At 39.1% G+C, this 20,664-nt stretch overlaps 1 protein-coding gene across 4 annotated transcripts in view; it reads right to left on the bottom strand.

Annotated features, from left to right (window-relative positions):
• The window catches only part of lingo2 (leucine rich repeat and Ig domain containing 2), a 311,243-nt gene that overhangs the window by 116,517 nt on the left and 174,062 nt on the right, over nucleotides 1–20,664 (bottom strand). For all 4 annotated transcript variants that reach the window (XR_007569859.1, XM_050043129.1, XM_050043127.1 and 1 more), the window contains one exon: nucleotides 2,473–2,559. The gene's annotated coding sequence lies outside the window, so the exon portion shown is untranslated. The remainder of the gene's footprint in view (nucleotides 1–2,472; nucleotides 2,560–20,664) is intronic.

A 20,664-nucleotide genomic window follows, 5' to 3' on the forward strand; every position in this document is an offset into this window, starting at 1 on the left:
ATGTTTACTGCCAAACTAAATCACTGCATTACAACAACTATTCTAGTATGTCTCTGTCTGGCAGTAACCAGCCCGTCTTTAGAGTTTGCCAGCTTGAGAAATGAGCTATGTTGTAGGTCTGAAGGAATAACACTTTGGAATATTCAGTTTCGACCACCTTGGCAGAATTCATGTCCTAATGTTAGCAGGGTTTATAATGTATCTGTAATGGCTTCCTCCCTTCAACCACGATTTCTTATCCCTTGACATTTAAAGAGGAATTAAGACCTGAAATTATTGAGGGATCAGCTTTCAGTTGTGTTCAGAGGGTCAGGTTATTTCATGAAAAGAGCAGGTGATGGTGATCATGTTTTAAACACTTGTATCAAACTTCTAATTTACCATACTGCACTGATAAAGATAACATGGTGATGTTTGTTGGTTTCAAATACCATTTGCATCCCTGACATGTCAAACAAACAGAATTTTTAAATGCTAATCATATACAGTGAAGAAAATGTGGTAAATGTGACTAAATGTTTGTTCAACTTACAGGACAAATGCCAAACCTAATTATATGATACATGTGAATAAGTACATAAAAAAAAAAATCACATATTTCTTTAGAACAACTTCTCGATAGGGGAGGGGGGAAAAAAAATCGATACACTAAAGTATTACTATTACTATTTTTTTTTTAAATTATTTTTTTTAATGCCTGAATCGATATAATTCAAATGCAGTGGTGAAAAGACGTTGCTGCTTTTAATGTGGTATCTATGAGTAACGTGACGCCACATTTGTTTCAAGAAAAATAAAGCAGAACTAAGAGAGCAGTAAATAGTGGACGGTTCGAGCACAGACGTTAAGCTGGTATGGCAACCTGAATTTAGCCGACCCAAACTCCCTGCTGCATCATCAACATTATGGTTGGTGCCGTTGAACAGATTGGACCCAGTCCGCTGTGACTGCGGCACTGGGTTTGTGTTCTGATAAAGAGAGACAGCTAAAGTGGGGTGAATCAATGCGCTGCACACAGCTCTACAATAGAGTAAAATATTTACCCATTTAGATGATAATCATTAACAAACAAAAAATCAATACTTGATGCTGTCTATGCTGATATTGTGGTGGGCGTATAGGACACAAGCACAAGCTTGATGAGCAGGGACAGCTAAATGCAGCAGTTCATGGTTTACCTCAAAAAGTATATATATGTTTTATCAATTCTATCGTACATGTACATTTTAGTGAGGAAGTAAAGTTTATTTAATAAAGCAACTTTTCACAGAGGAAGGTCACAAAGTTCTCCACAGGAATAAAACTGTTAAAAATGAGACCATTAAAAACAGTTAGTCTGTTTACCACTTTTCTTTGCAGTATATGATGCTGCTGAAATAAAAGTCAGAAAGATGACTGATGTATGATGTGCATTGTTTTTGAAAACATGTCTAATTATATATATTCTCTAGAGGTCTGTGATTCAATGTTTTTCCACGGTATAGTGTTAAAAAAGTAAACAAAAAGCACAACAAATCCTAATATCAAATCGCAATACTTGTAGGAAAGCATTACTTAGCAATCACACTACATAGTGAAGAGGCCCCCAAGTATTGTGATAATCCTGAATCAGGAGATATGCGTACTGCCCCAGCCCTGCTTCCTATTATAATCTGAAAGCAACAGAAAGACACAGTACTTGCTGTATTTTGCAATCCATAATCTTAAATTATATATATGTGCTTACTTTAAAAGCTGTGAAGAGTTCATGGACTCATTGTAAATTTAAAGAACCCTCCTGGTGCGACAGACAATCCAAGGCAACAGTGTGAACCCCTTTCCTTAGATGGCACACATCCTGCAGTTTTGACCCTGCTTGTCTCGGCTGCATTGATGAGGACTCAAGGCATTATTCAGCAATGATTTGTGTGTCAGCGGTCAGAGAGGCTGAAACAGGGGACTCTGACTCAACACTGCAACTCGGTGACACGGAGCACATAAAGCCAATGAGGCTGGAAGACTTGAACAGGTTCAGTGTCAGAAAGCTAAATGTGCATATCTGGATAAAAAGTGAGTCCAACAGCGCCCTTTGCAATAAATTCCATTGGTCAATGACATAATTGCATACTTATGTGTGCAAAAAGGGTCCTTGATTGAAGGACTCTGGTCAATAAAGTAATATTTACACTTGTCCAACTGGCTGCAGTAACTAAAAATTAAGAAAAAAAGTGTGTTGCATGAATAAAAAAGGCAGAAATGGTTGGGTGAAAACAAACACTGAAGTTCAAGACGGTTGCAGGAAGTGAGTAACATAATCATTTCACTCTGACCAAAGAGAGACCACAGGGAGGGCTTTTTAACGCTTAAGCTATTTGTCCATTCTCTCAAACATAAAAGCACCAGGACTGACGCAAAAGTACTGAAATCGTCCAAAATGAACACACAAGTCTCTGGAACAAAACAGCTAAGAGACTGTAAATGTCTGCTGCTTACCACTTTGAGAAGCAATCATCCCCTCAGCCATGGCCTATTCTTCTCTCTCTTCTTTTGCTGTGGTCGTCCCTATTTTCGGTCTTTTATCTAGAAGCGGGGGAGAGAGGGAAGAAGCAGAAATAAAAAGAAAAATTACGGGAAAGCTTAAAAGCTACAACCAAAATCGATACATAAAGATCACAATTTCAAACATCTTGAAAACACGATGCTTGAAAATTAGAAGGACACAGAAGAGACAAGAAATCAATGGTAGAAACAGTGAAAGCACATCAGCGAAACCTTCGTTCTCTGCTGAGTTTTCAGACCACATGAAGTAAATCACGTGATATATATCTTTTCTATTTTATTTTAACCGACAAAAGGCTTACAGTGTCAGTATTGTGCTGAGTCCGTGGTGAGATTTTTTTGCTTTAAAGATTTTTTAAGCAGAAGTTCCTGATCTTTTTCAAGTCCCCAGCAAACAGTGTGAACTACGCAACGCACACTGGCCCCTGCCTGCAACTCTCTCTACTATAATGAGTCCCCTTATCCAGACTGCAGGAGGAAACACAGAGGATGGTGATTATGCAAAAGGCGTGCCTGAGTTGGTAATGCGACGATGAGAGAGAAAGAGAGATAGAAAGAGAGAAAGAGACAGTTATCTCCTCCAAGTCCAAAGGCGGAAAGATTATAAAAAAAGTTTGACTCAGGACACTCTTGTTAAAATCATTTTTGACACCCTGTGCTATTAGTACGCCATTAAGAGTTCAAGGACAATGGCTGTCCTGTTTTTTGATCATTTATCCGTTGGATCCCCTCGTTAAGCCCGAACCCAGTTCCTCACAATGGCCACAGAATACTGATGGGCTGTGAAAGGGTGATTTTGCTGAATTTATAATAATCCCCTTTTTGTCTGCCCTTGATATTAGATGAGCCGAATGCTTTTGACATTTCAGATATGAAAATGAATTCATTGATGTTTATGTAGTTCTCCCAATAATCTTAATGTGACAATATTAGACACAAACGATACATCCTAAAAGGTACTCATCCTGACACTGATTTTTAGCCAAGCTTGAGTTGCCAGATAAAAATTTTGTGCAGGCATTCATGTTCCCCAGAGTATGAATACAAATTACTGTGATGACCCTCTCAGTTTTAATCAAGTGCCACCGGAAGGTCAAAGTGAATTATCTCAACAATGACAAGATGGATGCCTAGACAATGAATCCTGACTTCTCCTTTTGCGCCACCACAAGGTTTTGGCTTTGTATGAAACATCCACACGACTATTAGATGGATTGCTATGAAATCTGGTACAGATATTGATGCCCTGCCCACAGGCTGAATAACTTTGCTGATCCCCTGACACTTCAGGTCAAGATAGGCGTTTTTACACCAGTTTAAACTGTTCTGGGGACTCTCTGAGAAGAGCTGCCAACTGAGGATGAATTAACACTAAAAAATGAACACTAAAGTAAAGTACTGTAAGCTGGAGGACAGTTGGTATAAAACTGTCATTCTTGCTTCCACGAGTCAAAATCACATTGTATTTCCACCATTGCATGTATGCTCAGTAAAGCTTGGACTTCACTGTTAGTCCATTTGTCCGTTTTTTGTCTTTGAATGATATATCCACACAATTATTACATGAATCGACATAAATTTTGGTACAGCTATTCATGCCCTTCCCACCTGACTCTTCTTCAGGATATGGTAGGCGTTTTTAGACCTAACAGTTCTGGGGACTCCCTGAGAGGAGCTGCCCACTGAGGAGCTCCCCCGAGAACTACACATCTTCAAGGGCTTTTTTTCTGTTTGCATTCTGAACGCCAAAAGGAGCACTGACGTGAAGTTTTGTGAGCTGGCCAAGAGTTGGTATAGCACTGCCATTCTTGCTTCCATGAGTCAAAATCGCATTGTAATTACCACTGCATATATGCTCAGTAAAGCTTGGACTTCACTGTCAGTCCATTTGTCCCTCTTTTCTTCTGTTTTTATTTATTTATTATCATGAGCAATTGCTTGTGTTTTGCGTTGTCTGCTGTCTACACTGCTAAAGGGGTTTTTAAAAATGGAGGTTACCAGTGCTGCATTGGCTATGTTCGACCCATCAATGTACACTTATGTCGTCCAAAAAACAAAAACTTGGTCTCATTTACCTTTTTTGATTTACTTATTTTTGTTATAAGTATATTTGTCTCTCTTTTTTTCTCCCCTTTGCTTTACATTAATGTACTTAAGTCATTATTCTTATTATTTACTGATATGTTGCTGCTCTTATCATCATTCCTCAATGCTAATAAAATGTGTTAAAAAAAAAGTACGCTTACATCTGGACCAATCACCATACACTTGCTGAGAGAATACCTGCTCTGAAATAGGACCTGAATAGTCCCTCAAAACATTGTTCTAAGAACTTCAATTGTTTCTCGTTCTTGTGGTGCAAACACAACAAAAGGGAGGCTCCTTAAACCATGAAAGAGTTTCTTAAGTTGGAAAACACCTATTGCTTCTTTCTGATCTGGCCCCATTCTCAGGTCACAGTGCTTGTTGACATTTGTACTGAGCTTGGCTTTAGCACAGCTGTGTCTGAATACAGCCTCACAGAGCACACTAGCATGGCTGTAGACTCTTAGTCCTGTTTCATCATTGAGACCTTCACTGTCACCTTGCACTGTGTGAGGTCCCTTTTGTGTGAAACTAGCATGTATAGGAATGCACTGTTTCAGCAGTGTGTACTGGTATGTCTCTCGAGCTATCACTACAACACCATGCATATTTATTGTGCTTAGGAGATAAAGTTGATCGTGGTTTACGTTGACATACAGTATATTATCACATATGATGTGATATATTAACTTTCCGTTTACAATCTGTCACACTCTGGCCTCAGTCACCGATTCCCCTGTCTGACACAAGCTTGGCCTTGAATTGTAAGGATGCATTAGTACGCCATTTGCCACCTGGAATCAAGATGCGCACCAATCAAGACAATGGTGTCTCTCTTTAATTATGTGACCATAAAGTGTCTTAATATGCAAGAGCACCTGGATGCTGTTACAGACATCAGAGCTTCATCAGCATTTGTTCTTAACTACCACAGCCCAAACCCAGATAATTGGTGCTTTATTTTGTAGTATGGTGAGGGACAGATTGGGAAATGGTATGGGGTTTTTTTTTCTTCTCATTTCACTGATCAGCTGAAAGAGATAAAAGATAAAAGGTTTTCATCAGCAGCAGGACTCATTCACGGAGAGCGAAAAGCAGAAGAAAAATACAGTCCTACATAATGTGATGTTTACGGCATTCAGGAAGATATTTTAATTTTAATGCTTAGCCCAAAATGAGAAAAATTAAACTATATGCCAAAATAACTCATCCTCCTGATCCAAATGTCTTTCCTTTTAACTAATGATACACAGCTAATAAAGCAGAACCAATTACTTTGCACAGCTGGGCATGTTTTATATGTTCCTTTCGATCACGAGCATTTGATTCCTTGTAAATACACGCCTGATTTATACTTCTTTACAGTGTAAAACTCAGTGGGCCCAATGACAAGAAAGCAATTAATCACATTATTATGCCAATTAAGAAGTTGGTCTGCTCCAGTGAAGGTAGACAAAAAGCGAGGGGATTGAAGATGCGAGAGTGAAGCCCTCAGGAAGTTAATGTGAGCCATTAAATTACATCCATCAATCCCACTCGTCCACATAGAAAATGTTTCACATGTTGCCACTAAAGTGCTGTTTATTCATGAAGATTTAAATCCACTGGCCTCTTGTTAATTAACCCCCCTTTTTTCCTTATATGCATTCAGTGTAAAGGGACATGGATATTTATGATTGCCAAACATACCATTGATAACAGCAGGTGCTACTGTTAAGATAATATATTTTTGTATTACAAAGTCTCCAATAATCAGCTTACAATAAAGATCAAAAACAATAAAGAGATACGATATTGAAAACAGAGTATTTACTGTTACGCCATGATTTCAATTCTTAGAAAAACTTCAATGAGACAGCAGGGGCTTGTCCTGAAAACCAATCTGTGTATCAAAGTCCTTCATCTGGTTGAGAACTCAATGGTACCTGCTGGGTAACCTGCAAAAAAAGTTGTGTAATGGGAAAAAAAAATCCACATTTAATAAATTCAAGGGTACCAGCATGAATTAAAATGAACTAACTGTGGGTGGGCAGAGGGTGAGAACAAAAACATGTTTGTTTCATTCTGGAGAAATCAGAAATACAAAAGGTTGTGCAGTATTTTGTGCATCAGCTTATATTATCAAGCCAAATCAGCTGCCAGGATTTTTTTTTTACTGTGAAAGCCATTTTTGGTTGCTTAAAATGTTATTTTGCAAAATCAATAACCATCAGCAATGTCAACTACTAACCATCTCTTATTGATGGGAGGTAGCCTGGCTGTTTCTAAAACCACTGACAAAGGTTATCGTAAAAGTCTTTCTCTCTTCCCTCTCTTGCCTAACAGCAGTGAACAGCATTGATTATAATTCCTTTAATTTACTGTTATGACTACTACTATTGTGAAATATGCAAAATAAACATCAACTTGGGAGTTGACCTTGGACTACAATGCCAAGACTTTCCCATAACATCCCGCTTTCGCTTGACCTCTTTTTGAAGTTATGCTGCATCTTTATCTAATTGACTGACTTAAAGGATAGCTTGTTGTTATTCTCAGTCTTTATTTTGTCATCATTCAGTGTATTTAAAACGTTTCTACATTCTTTTTTTTTTTTTTTTTTGCTGGGAATGGTAGTCTCCAATACACACTGAAAGGGTGAAAGAAAACTGTAACCCAAAGGCAAAAACATCATATTGTTTTACCATAACAACCCCCAAACTGCAAACAGACCTGCCTACATTTAATTTTCCAATTTTCCATTGGCTGAAACTTGTGTATTTTGTGACTTTATACATGTTATTTTAACTAACATGGACTGCTCAAGAACTCTGATGCAGCTTTCAAGTCCTATCGAGATGCTGTGCGAAAACAAACTGCCCTCTGGGTAAACCTCTTCACATCAATCTTTGATGGGCAGTTTCAAGGATTTGTGGGATTTTTATGGGCCTGTTATCTACCACCTGGCATCACAAATTGTTGCAATGTGTCAACACAAGTAGCAATTCAAGGTGTTAGAAAACTAAGATATGAGTTAAATTTGCACTGATGCAATCAAACTCTTTTATAAAAGATTATGAATGTGGGCATTCAAAGAAGTGAAATAAAGCGGCGACACCCTCAGGCTGAAGCGATATCTGATGACTGGCAGCCATAAAAATAAACACGAAAGTATACAAGCAATGTTATAAAAGAGTATCAAATGGACTTGCGTAACTCAAATGTCAAGGTAATTGCTCAATTATATTTATTTAAAGGCATGCTTTTCATGGTGTGTATTGTTGTGTTGAAAAGACTATTTTCACCACATTGTGGATGAAACCATTAAAGTTAGTTTTGGCCCCTGAGTGTGTTTGACACAGCTGCACTGCCAGCTAAGTAAAGCAACAAAAGGCTCGACAGTGAAGTAAATAACAAAATGTATGACACAATCAATAAAGTTTAGTTAAGAGAAACTGGTAAATTTAGTCCCAGGTTAAAGCTGTCTTATTTGACATCAGTACACATGGATGGAGTACTAAATGGGCCAACTGAGCACAGGCCCAGGGACCCCTAAGCTACACCAGCAAAATGTCACTCACATTAACAGGTACTGACCAGGCGGAGACCCAAAATGAGCACAAAGAGACACAAATAGACCACAAAGAGACACTAAATAACTACAAAACCAGGCCAAACAATCACAGAGAGACACAAAATGACTACAAAAAGGCACAAAATTACGACCTCAACGAGATGCAAAACCACAGAAAGATGCATAAAAATCACAAAGGGACAAAAAGAACAACAATGAAAGAGGCAAAACCACCACAAAGTCTGTGTGTCTTGCTCCTGTGTAGGAGAGGGGGTGGGGCCTCTTGCATATCTGTGCCCTTGGGCCCATTGTCTCATAATATGCCCATGTCAGTACATCACAGAATGATCTGTTAACATGCATGTATGTGTTCATATACCCAGAGCAATTGATATTCTAAGAATTCATTTTCTCACACAGAAGTCTGAAATGCTGTAACAACGGTGCTGCATGCGTGTGCATTTGCACATATTCTGTGTGTGTGCAGCCGCCTGATGTGACAGGCAATACACATTTGCACGCACATATATTGTATTTGTGTCTGTGCACGTTCAATTTGACAGTGGGCTCCTCAAGGGCCTTTGCATCAAGTGGAACCATTTTGACTGGCCTTGGCTCCAGGGGCCTCAGCGTGACTCCTGAGAGGAAGAGAAAGAGCAGAGCGGCTGCGTTTGTGGTGAAGGAAACTACACCACCACATGCTCCCTATCCGTTCCTCTTAGCCGGCTCAGTGGCCCATACCTCGCCTTAATGAGATGCGGCAACACACACAGACACATGTAGCACGTCTACTCTAATTATACTAGAAAGCTCTGCCGTCTCCTCCTGCACCCCCTGGTGGCATCATGCAATTTACTCCAAAGGGTTGTTTTTAAAAGGGCAAAAAAAACAAACACGAAATCTGTCATGTACAATGGCAGTAATGGCAGAAAAGAAGCTAACAGCACCACAGCACACAGCAGAACAGTGGTTAAGGAGCAGCGTCTTGTGCTATAGGTTACTAATTTCCATATATTTAAATTCCTGCTGCTTAACATTAACATACTTCAACAGACAGATACACTTGGTGTCTCTCTATATCTGCATCTTTCATGGCATTTTGAGCATCTGTCTGATACTTTCACTGTGGGAGTCTAGATTACATTCCAGCATCATAAACTTTACAAGGGAGTGAGGAGTTGTAAGGAGTAATGTTTTAAAGCTACAGTTTACTGCTCAGACATTAGATATAACAAATATCCTTGTGACTATTGCCCTCAAGGCTTGAAATTACTGCTGAGATGACTACAGTCGCACTATAAGCAGCTAATGCAGATAACTTATTTAACTAAATTTCTCCTTTTAATTGCTGGCCATTGTCTGTCTTGATTCATAAAAGTTTAACCTATAAAAGCAGACACCTTCTTTTCACAATAAAGATGTGAGCAGAGTAAGACAGAAATATTTAGGCCTCCACGTTCTTTTTTGTGCACTTGTCTTGGCCTTCACGTCACTTTTGAGCATATAGCCAGGTAGGCTTTGGTGGCTGGATTGCAGGTAGGACAGGTAAACTTAAAGAGCTTGCATTACACCAGCTTAATTACTGTAGATTAGTTCCGTGTTTAATTATTGTTGATTAAATTACAGATGCATAAAAATAATTAATACGGCAATTAAACACATTTATTCGTATTGGTGCAATTAAGCTGTTAATAAAACAATTTGTGAAATGTTAATTAGATCTGCAATTTATTATTCCTTTTCATTATTCTGTCTTTGTCATGGATAAATTACTACATTTGTAAAAGGCTCTCTTTTAAGTAAAATTTAAGACTATGTGTTACAACGTATTCCTTTTTTTAACATTTGCAAAACATTAGTTAACTGCTTTACCAGAGTTTGACAATGCACTAAAGGGCTTGTGTTATCAATGTGGTGCCTACTGCCTCTGCCGCATCCATTCAGTGACCTATTTCCTATAGAATGGGCTGGACTTCACAATACAATAGCTGCATGTCTTCTAATTACAAAGACAAGTCTGAATATTAAAGGGGGTTATTTTCAGATTTATACTGGTATTTAAGGTTTTTTTTTATGCTTTAATGGTAAAAAAAAAAAAAAAAAAAACCTTTTATTTTCCTCATACTGTCTGTGCTGGAACACTTACATTCACCCTCTGTCTCAAATGCTCCATTTTAGCGCCTGTCTCTTTAAGCCCTCCTCCCAAAAAGGCCAAGTCTGCTCTGATTGACTGCACTTTCTACTGTCAAAAATCACCAATAAGAGCTTCAAGACACAACCACCATGTTCCAGTAGGAACATTATTACAAATTTAGGGAGAAATTAACAAACATCATGGACCAAAATTACATGTATCAGTGTACTGGGAGCAGGGGAATGACTGTGTATAGTGACACTTTCTCCAATCACAAATCACCAATAAGAGCTTCAAAACACAACCGGAAATGCTCCCGCAGGATTATGATCCAGAGTTGGAGAGGAATTAACCAACATCAATGACCAAAATGACATGATTCCCTGATGTTAGCATGGAACTACTTGTAGCAGTGTACTGGGAGCAGGGGAATAACTGTATCACAACACTTCCATGAACACTTCCCAGCAACAATCACTGATAAATGCTTCTAAACACATGTTCCAGCAGGAATATGATCTGAAATTAGGGAGATGTTAACAACATCAGCAACCAAGAGTACATGTTTCCCTAATGTTAGCACTTAGCTTCACGTAGCCGTGCAGGCTGCGTACTGTAAAAACTTGCAGTATCCTGCCTGGAGCAGATGCACATATAATGAAATTCTTTACAAGCTGACAGCATCTTACTGTTAAGTAAGTTTACCTCAAGCTTTGGCCACATTTAATATGAACATCCATCACTGTACTATTATATATATATGTATATATATATATATATATATATATATATATACATATGTGACAGAAAATAAGGCTGTATAATATATGATAATCATTATAGTTCACAGCTGAGTTGTGAGATGGAAACACTTGAGGAAAAAGCTATGCTAATTGAGCTGTTATATTCAAGATTTCACAGTGTTGCATTTTCAACATGCTTTGGTGTATTTGTGATTTGCTCACTTTCCTTGTGCTTATTATGTTGCATAATGTGCTACATTTCTTGTGTCATACTGTGCTGTACATTTAGTTATATAACTGACTGCTGATTAGTTTCATCTTGGTAGGCTTGCTGTCTGTAGTCCCTCTGAGGCAATATTTACTGGAGAGGGACTTGTGGGATTTAAACAGGTTGATTTTCATACTTTACTGAAATGACCTGCATAAGTGATCGAGGGCGATAGAGAGACAAAGAGAAATGCATCCTTAAGTCTTAAAGATATAAACTGTATATGCTCTGAGGAATAGCCGAGTGCAATGTGAAATACACAAAATGTTTTATAAACTGGATTACATATGCAAAAGCAGGTGTGTTCATTGAAATCTGAGGCAAAGCGGTGACAGCTCTGACACAGACAAGTGATCAAACGGTCGTCATTTTGAAAGGCAGAAATTCTCTGCAAGAGCATTCCAACGCAAAACAATAGCATCCAGTGTCATTTTGTAAGTACTTCAAACCAAGCTATAAATAGACTGACAGGTACACAGCAGCCAAGGCACCTCAACCCCCCTTGGGGAAGCTCTCTACATTTGTTCCACCCTCAAGCTACTGTACACCATTTCTACAATCTTCTACTGCTGTGCAATTGTCATCATGTGGGCTTCTTTTTCCTCTTAAGATGACTGCTGTTAGGAAATGAAGCATGTTTTTTCAATATCTATTCATTTCACCCTACTTATGAATGTACATTTTGGGTGATAAAATGATGTAGGCCACGAATTAGTGTGGGATAAATATGAGCTTTTATGAAGTACCGATCATCATTCGACACTAGCCAACTGACAGTTTGGCAGGTGCAGCCAAAGTGCTCTCACTGCCTCCCCTTGAGCTATCCATAGTGGTGAGTATGAAATATGGACAGCAGCAAATTGAGATTCATCAGGCACGCCTGCCTTGCTCACTGAAATCTATATTCAATTTTGGCGCATCTGTCATGGCAGTGGCAGGCTGAGGCATGCTGGGATTGAGAATCACTTAAGTGTTCTGAAATTGTACGTAGTGGAAAAAATCTCTCTGCCTTTCTCTCGGTGTATCTGCCTGCCAGTTGGCCTCTCTTTCTTTCTCTGCATCTGCAGGTAAATTCACATAAAAGATTTATTTCCCTGCACAGCAATGCTTGTTTTCTTTACAGATCTATAGAATGTTTCTGTTCACAAATGCATTTTCACCTACATCTTCACAGCTAATACCTTGTGTACACATACACTTAAATATCACTGATATAATCAGCACATTTGTTTGTGTTCTTAACAGTTTTAAGCAACTGTGCCACCACTGGCAGAATTCTAACAGCATCTCTAAACCCCTGATAATGAAGCAGCTAGCTACACTATGCTGACAATCTGCGGATACAATGCAGGCTCAAGTAGCTATAGTGCTGCTGGCCAAGTGATACTTGAAATTGAACGGTCTACGAATGCAGGGCATGTATAGATTATACAGTATGTTGCTTAACCTTCAAATCCCATTTTTTATTAACCTAATATATGTAATGAAAAACGCTCCTCTTTCTTTTCTGACTTACAATCAAAATTGAATGATCCAAACCATGTATTTTCTATCACACGTGACAGTGAGGATGCATGGACAGAGAAGAAGAAAGCATGAAATCCTTGATTCTATGGCAATGGTCGGACTCAATTTTCCTTTTTCTCATGCTTATAAGAGTTTATGATTAAAAGGAAGCAATGGGCTAATTATCTGCTGAGGAAAGAAGCAGAAAGGTCAAGGTTTTATCTGCAGGGTTGGTTTCTGCTCTCTGTAGAGTGGGTCAAAGTGAGCTAAGAATTCTCATTACAGACCATTAAACTTATATTGAGAATCTGTCTTTGGGCGTGTAGGTAGAGCTTACTGTCGTCCCCAAGGACACTGACACGAGGCTGAACCTGTGGCATTTTGGCCAAGGACCGGTGCTCTCAACATTTGGCTCCCTTGATTCCACAAACTCGTTGTTTTGATAATTGAGTAAATATAAAGGCGGTGGAAGTGGTTGTGTTTACCCACTGACCTTATGTGCTTGATTCAGCACACCAAATCCTCGGCTCACATTCCCCATGAAACTGCCATTATTTGCTATGTTATGACCCTGATGTTGGTTGTTGATTCTGAAGGGGTTACAGAGGCCATGCTTTCTGTAGAAAAAGTCGGGTTTAATGGAGGTGTGGAGAATAAGGCCTAACCCCATTTCATAGTTTAACCCCTACCCCTCATTTTTGAGTGCCACCAAACCCCTCAGAATCGAGTTCCAAAGGGAAGTGTTTGAAAACTTTCCCTATGAAATGGGACAACCCCTTTAAGCAACCCCTTCTCATTCTTAAGTAATCTAATACCACTCCCTGGCAGCGATTTTGGCATCAGACATCAATGAAAAAAGGCATCCTTTCGCAGCAGTACGATAAGCTCCCTGGTGGTGTCAGTGTGTAACGCAGCCGGACAGCGTCAGTTTGAAACGCCGCAGGATAACAAAGTAATTCAAGCAACTGCAAAGTCCCCATAGGATGGGCAGGAGGGTCAGTAGATTGGTCCAATAAACACTAGACTTTCAAACATCACTGAGCCAAACCATATAATTTTTACCGAAATTGTACATTTATTTTGAAAAAGACAGTATGCATCTAACAAGCAGAAGCTGTACATTTCTTGTGAAAACTTAAGCGTATTTTAAAAACACACAATGCATGTAACAGACGTTAACTGACACTGTGTCCCAGAGCGTCAACAACAGACGCACCCAGGATACCTAACCACTGACTAAGCAGCATTATTTGATGAGTTGGGAGTGAGAATGTGCTGCTTTAAGATCCTGACATTTCCATGGTATGCTAGCGTTTTTTATAAGCAGATGTGACAAGTGTTGCTGGACATTGCAAATATGCTGTCTTCTGCAGTGGCGATTCCTCTTGCGTGAGCTACAGGTATGCTTTTGGGGTTGTCAGGATGGTCACAAATTGTTCATGACTCTAAGTTACATGCTATTAATACATCAAACAAGTCATCAATTTAAACTTAAACTAGGCTAAAATCAGTGTTGGTGCTCCTACCCTGCCAGTCGGCACTGATATTAGAGGAGCAGTAACAGATGCAGCAACTTCACTGCTGAAGTTAATGCCAAAATGCAGGATTGTCGCGCACAAATCAGCAACAACAATGTGATGTTAGCTAGCTATCTAGTTAGCTACCAAGACATTGGCATACTAGCAATTTCTTTTGTTATCCTTGTTCTATAGAAAAGGGTCATAATACATTGAAACATAAAACTAAGATAATATGATGGTTATTGGAATATTGAAATCTTTATTGACAATGAAAATACATTTGTGGGTTTCTTTGTTGTGTGTGCAGCCATCTTGCCGATGATTTCTTGTAACACTTGGTTTTAAGTGTGCCTCTGAAAAACCCCTGTTTGGAGGTCCATGCAGCTCTAACACTTTTCCCTACCCCTCTAAGTTGACAAGAATCCCTATCCCTAGACATGAGCACACAAAGGAGAGGGGTTGGGCTAAGTGGTAGGGCCAAGGGGTGTACTGGGATTGAGCCTAAGAGTCAAAGTATTAATTAAATATTTACAGTGTAGTCACTCAGCAACATGTTGATGTAAATCTGTAAGAAATTAATTCAATTTTTACTTTAGCTGCGCAGTTTTTATGACTTTTCTTTATAATAATGTCAAACACTAGTACAGAGGATAATGATGTTACACACTACCACAGTGCTCTTTAGTTTCAATATGTATGCTCTGCGCCAAGACATAAATATATATTTGTGGTAAGCCTGTTAACAATATCAATGAAACCAAACATGCATAATGGCATCCGGGCTATGTGAAATGATATAACATGCAGGTTTATGTCTGCTGCGGCAATTCAGTGAGTGAGGCCCTCCATTTGTTATTGTTTAAATGTGAAACGGCTTCCATCTTTAAGGCTTGTCATCAGTCTGTCACTAGCCACAGAGAATGCGTAATGGCACCAGTAAAGCTCTTTATTAGTCCATGGTGAACAATGAGCCGTGTCAGCTGATGGAGGAAGACTCTCCTCCTCATTCCCAAACAGTGGAATCCAAGGAAGGGACAATCAATAGAAATGCTTCATTTGGTTTATGTGTACCACTGAACACACCAAGGAAGAAATATACTGTTTTCCCTCCCTGCTGTGTGAGCACATTTCCACCCACAAAAGTGCCACTCATTCTCTTTACAGGCTTGTTATTGAGGCCAGGTCCAAGCTATTAGAAAAATACATAGATGCATTGATTTGCATATTACATATTATGTATGCAACAATTCCACATCCCATTCTTTAGACAATTAGGAGATTAATACTCAGGACAAAAGTCAAATGACAAGCATGTTCATATATGTCGTATTTCAGTCCCTGAGCCTGCAGGTTCTACAGAGCTTTAATTGCAGTGTGTCAAAGACAAGCAAGGCAATGACAGATGTTACACTGATGTTTGTTTTTCTGCCGTCAGCTTATTTTAACAAATGACACAACTGCAAAGAACGGTTCTTATCAGTGTCAGGCAATGTCATGCCACATCCAATCTCAAAAAAACACCTTGCACTCTCCGTCACTCATCCCTCCATCAAAGCGCCTACAGTACATGGCTGAAATATCTGACCATGGGAAAACGGACAGACACACAGTGTTCTTGGCACACAAAAAAAAAAAAGAAAAGAAAAGAAAAAAAAAAGGAGAAAGGCAAGGGGACAGGGGAGAAGGGTAATTCTAGAGACAGAATGTGACAAATAAAATGAAAGTCAATGTAAAATAATAATAAAAAAAGATAATTAAATCTGTCTGATAATGTTAACATTTAATAGAGAACTCATTAACACAGACAGTCCCTGCTGAATTCAATCCAAAATGGAAAGACATATCTACCTATTAATAATAAAGACTATGTTTTTTTTTTTTTTAAATATATATATGTCTGTATCCTTGTGTGTGTGTGTCAGAAGCACACTCCAAAACCCTAAATCCCCTTGTTGCCCATGGTGGCAGCTTGTACCCATGGTGATTTTAGAAATCACAGAGTGTCTACATTGAGAGTATTCAGCATCAATGTGTGAAAGATAATCAAAACACCATTTATGAACTTTGAAGAGATCAATCTCTTGACTGTTCCGCTTGTTAAGGCATGGGATAGGTCAGAGAATATGTCTGAAACAATTATCCCTGGGGGAAGGGAAGATATTGTACCACTCGCTGCTTTTTGAGTGGTGCCTTTGCGATTCAGCGGCCTAAGAACTGCAGCCCCTCATCCTGTATGCATGCGATGCATCCAATAAAGCTGGAGGTATTTTTTTGTCATTACTTATTTATTTCCTAAGTGACTTTGCAGGGCTACAATATTTACAAGCCACTATGTTGCATCATGTGTTGATCTTTCAAATTATTTGCTACAGCGCTCGAGGCGTTGCTCAAATTTGGCTAAATCTGCATCAACAGGTAAGTTAATCAAGGCCAGAGACTTAAATGGGTTCCTGTTCAAGAAAGTAAAACTCCAGCTACAGCACAAAAGATAAGATGCTATTTCTCAGATGGCAAAACTAACCACTTGATGAAGAGAAGTGACCTTTAAGAAAGCTGATTTTCTCTGTGCTTCCAGTCGTTTAAGGGCTACTATCTTGCTTAAAGAAAAAAATAGTAGATGTGGTATCATCTATTGAAAGCTACTGCCTCCCACTTCCACTGCTATGACTGTAAATGAAAGCAAAACATTATGCTGCTATCTCTTTACTGTTCTCCTCTTGATCAAATGACTGCTCCGGGATCAGTGCAGTCCCGAAGCGGAAGGGAGCTGAAAAAGGTCACAACTTGGGAATGAGAGAACGGTGCGAGACAAAGACGCTACACTTCCCCATTCAGCAGTCTGCTTAGAGATTGAGTTACAAGTGTACATTACTGTCTCCCAGAGCTACCCTGGTCGCTGGCTTTATGGCCCCACATCTGGCTGTAAATGGCTTTTTTTTTTGTTACAAAACAGCAAGGGTATACCAGCTTTGTCTTGAAGAACACAACATACAGCCTCACACTTAAATATGATTTAGCAGGAATGTGGAATGTTTTATAAACTAGAACTACAACTATCTGGAATTTACAGGTAGTTCTGTAATGGAGACATATAAGGAGAGGTAGAAAACACTTACATCTGCAGTACACAGTCATCTCATAGCTGTAGATTTCAATCCAAGGCAAAAAGTAGAGCTGTGTTTTCATTAGCCTGCATCAAATAAACCACAAAAATGGCTTCTTTTTTTTTTTTGCAGTGAACAGACTAGTGGAAAATCAGCTACTTTGTTATGTGAACTGAAAACTGGCAGCATCACTATGAAGTTACCTGTAAAATGCAAGTACATTTTGTGGATGGCTCATAAGATGCTTAGACTGCATAAAATAATGGACATAGCCACCGTAATGTCATCCATGGGTTTGTGTACTTACAGTCTGGCGTTTTGGCTGTCGCTATCTTGTATTTTTCGAGCCAGAAGTGGCCATATTTGGATGAGTGGGTGGATGTGTGGAGGAGCAAGAAGTGAATCTGACTGAATAGTTTGTGGTGACGCCACAGTCAGCCTATCCCTCAAAGTGCCCTTAAACATGTGTAACTTGAAATTTTAAGACCTCACTTAATTCGCATATCTTGCGTCATTTGTGTCCATTGCACCATCCGGTAGCAATTTCTATCTAATCGCATCTTTACATTGACTTTACATGTAATTCACTAGTGTGAAGTCTGACACAGATTCTATTGTACTGAAGCTGCTGGTTGATAATATTTTACACAATGTTCAGTATCTTTAAATATGACCAAGGGAAGTATTCATCGTTATTTCAGAGAGCTGTACTCTTTTATATAGCTGTTTTATAGGAAGTATCTCCTCACTGTTTAAACCTGACTCCTCTCAGCCTTCACCAGGTGTATCAATATCAGGTGTGCAAAGTCACCTAGTGGACCATACTGGATCCTTTGGCGGGCCAGCTCTGGCCCCCGGGCCACATGTTTGACACCTCTGCTGTAGATACTAAAACCATATTTTGTACCAGGCTGTAAACATGTTTATTTCTGTTGTAAAGTCGGGCATTTTAACATGGGGGTCTATGGTGATTGACTCTAGTGAATCCAGCCTCAAGTGGCCATTAGAGGAACTGCAGTTTCTGGCGCTTTTGTATTGGCTTCATTCCTCAGCCTTTGAGGCTGCTGCTTGGTCAAACCACGTGTAGATTAAGGGCTAAGATTAAGAGTTAAGAGCTCATAAAGCAAAAACAAAATAGGGAAGTAGTCTAATCAGCCCACTGTCTTCCCAAAAAGTTAGAATCTATGTGTGCATTCTCCTGTGCAGGAACTTAAAGGTAAATGGATTTGCTTTAGAAAACCACAGTTCAGGACTTTCAAGTAAGAATAAAGTCATTTAGCCCCTCACATTGATTGATGATCAGCTGATTTCCCCGATAGCAATCACACACACATTCACATAACGGACAGGTCTATTTAAACACCCGATTTACAAATCTATCTTTCATTTCTTCTTATTATTTTGCAAGCTGATCAATACAAACAATTCCAGTGTGACAATAAAAACACTAGGTGGAAATGGTAATTAAAAATGTTTTCCTGAATAGGATGTTAAACCTCTCCAAACAAAAGCCTGACCTGTGTGAGATGGTTTGCTTCAATAAGCTGAATCATTCCATCCGGCTGTATTTGTCATTCTAAGTTCACAGCAAACAGCGAGAAGATGAAGATAAGTCTGCCACAGAAATCCACTGATCATTAGTGGGTGACATGTTTCACACTGAATTCATTAGAGCAGCATGTTACAATGTGTCCTAACACCATTGTTTACTGTGAATTGTTTTTTTTTTACCATCACAACATACAGCACAGTATTGCAGCAGTGCACATATTATTGAGATGTCCTAAAATTGCTGACAAGTGCCTTAATAAAAAAAGCTACATACAGTACAGAATTGTCCATAGTCTGTGTCAAAACATTTCACCCTAATGGCTATCATACATGACAAATAGAAGTCAGAACAATGATCGCAAACCCCTGTAACAGATAACAAGCCCGCAGCACAACACAAGAAACGAGGAGAGATTATTGGCCCATGCATAAAAAAAAAAACCACACATGTTAAGTGACAGCCTCAGGTCACAATTCTGTACACAAATATAGATACTGCCGAGTCGATAACTGTAAATGTTTCCTTGATAAGCAGACATTGCAATGAGTGACTGATGTTTTGGTTTGAACCCAGTCAACGTGCTCCACAGTGAGATAAAGAGCAAACACATAGACATTCTTCTAGTGTTACACCCGCCTCATCTCTTTACAATAAAGACAACATGGAGATGGCAGGGGGGCGAAAAAATGCTCCCATCTAATTTCCCTCCACTGCCACAGTGGTATTATTCGGCAGCAAATGGTGTCATAAGGTTAATGTTGATTTAATAAGCAATTAATTTTAAGCTTCTGTCTCACAATGCAAGAGTGAAACATAATAAAAGATTAAAATCATATTCCATTGCACTTAACTGAGATGAGATGCCGAAGTACACAGAGGCAAGGTAGTGGAAAGGGGAGTTTATTTGTTCACCGCATTGCCAGAAGTCAGGCAGCTGGTTAATTGGCTCAGCATTTTCGTAAGCACTAAGCGCACTAATGATATCAGTCTGGATCTCTACAAAGGTACATGTGAGTGCTGACAAACCAGAATCACTTAACCAGTGCGATAAATGTACAATCCAGTAGTGCGACTCTGTGGCAGCAGTGCAGCCATATTACAACTAACAGAACAAACACTGAGCAAACAACAGGTTCACAAGCTGTGCAAAGGAACAATACAAAAGAAACAATGGTGAAGAAACCTGTAAGTCAAGTGAACTGAAATTGTGACCACATAGCATATGTGGTTGGTTTCCTGTTACAATAGAGTCGACAATTTCTGACATGGATTCCCACAGAGTCCATGCTCTACTCATGGATTATACATTGTTTTGCTGTTTGTTAATGCTGCAAGCCCACCAATTACAGGATTGTACACCGACAGCAGAAGAGTCTCATTTATTATCTATAGATAGACTCTGACAATGCACGTCACAGACCGCTCACCAACTCGTCACCGATCCCCCATGAGACTCTACATGTATATACAGTGGTGTGAAAAAGTGTTTGCCCCCTTCCTGATTTCTTACTTTTTTGCATGTTTTCCACACTTAAATGTTTCAGATCATCAAACAAATTTAAACATTAGTCAAAGATAACACAAGTAAACACAAAATGCAGTTTTTAAATGAAGGGTTTTATTATTGAGGAAGAAAAAAAATCAAAGCTACATGGCCCTGT

Source organism: Epinephelus moara, chromosome 4, assembly GCF_006386435.1.
Source record: "Epinephelus moara isolate mb chromosome 4, YSFRI_EMoa_1.0, whole genome shotgun sequence".
In the NCBI taxonomy this organism is placed as follows: Eukaryota; Metazoa; Chordata; class Actinopteri; order Perciformes; family Serranidae; genus Epinephelus; species Epinephelus moara.